The following is a 1,207-nucleotide window of genomic DNA, read 5'->3' as shown; positions in this document are numbered from 1 at the left end:
CTCTGTTAGAGACTTCAGCTTGCCCATTTGTCTGTGGATGATATGGAGTTGCCACTTTGTGGCTAATTCCATACCGGACCATGGCAGAGTAAAGTTGTTTGTTGCAGAAGTGAGTGCCCCCATCACTTATTAGTACTCTAGGGACACCAAACCTGCTGAAGATATATTTCTTGAGGAACTTCAGCACTGTCTTAGTATCATTAGTGGGTGTGGCAATGGCCTCTACCCATTTAGATACATAGTCGACTGTAACCAGAATATAAGTGTTTGAGTATGATGGTGGAAAAGGCCCCATGAAGTCAATACCCCATACATTAAACAACTCTATCTCCAAGATTCCTTGTTGAGACATGGCATAACTATGAGGCAGATAACCAGCTCTCTGGCAACTGTCATAGTTACGTACAAACTCTCGAGAATCTCTATAGAGGGTAGGCCAGTAGAAGCCACATTGGAGGACCTTGGTGGCTGTTCGCTCACCTCCGAAATGTCCTCCATATTGTGACCCATGGCAATGCCATAAGATCTTTTGTGCTTCTTCTCTAGGCACACACCTTCTGATTATTCCGTCTGCACACCTCTTAAAGAGATAGGGTTCATCCCACAAGTAATACTTTGCATCAGTAATTAATTTTTTCTTTTGTTGCCTGCTGTACTCCTTGGGTATGAACCTTGCAGCTTTATAGTTTGCAATGTCTGCAAACCATGGTGTTTCCTGAATGGCAAACAAATGCTCATCCGGAAAGGTTTCAGAGATTTCAATAGAGGGAAAGGACGCCCCTTCTACTGGCTCTATCCGGGACAGATGATCAGCCACTTAGTTTTCTGTCCCTTTTCTGTCTCTTATTTCTATATCGAACTCTTGCAGAAGCAACACCCATCTTATGAGCCTGGGTTTTGAATCCTGCTTTGTAAGTAGATATTTAAGAGCAGCATGGTCAGTATACACAATCACTTTTGATCCTACTAAGTATGATCTAAACTTGTCAATGGCATAAACCACTGCAAGCAATTCCTTTTCTGTGGTTGTGTAATTTTTCTGGGCATCATTTAAAACACGGCTAGCATAATAAATGACATGCAGGAGCTTGTCGTGCCTCTACCCCAATACTGCACCAATGGCTTGGTCACTGGCATCACACATTAATTCGAATGGTAATGTCCAGTCTGGTACGGAAATAACTGGTGTTGTGACCAGCTTAGCTTT

Source organism: Arachis hypogaea, chromosome 15 (assembly GCF_003086295.3).
Source record: "Arachis hypogaea cultivar Tifrunner chromosome 15, arahy.Tifrunner.gnm2.J5K5, whole genome shotgun sequence".
In the NCBI taxonomy this organism is placed as follows: domain Eukaryota; kingdom Viridiplantae; phylum Streptophyta; class Magnoliopsida; order Fabales; family Fabaceae; genus Arachis; species Arachis hypogaea.
The sequence above is the reverse complement of the archived record's forward strand: the minus strand, read 5'-3'. Positions refer to the sequence as shown.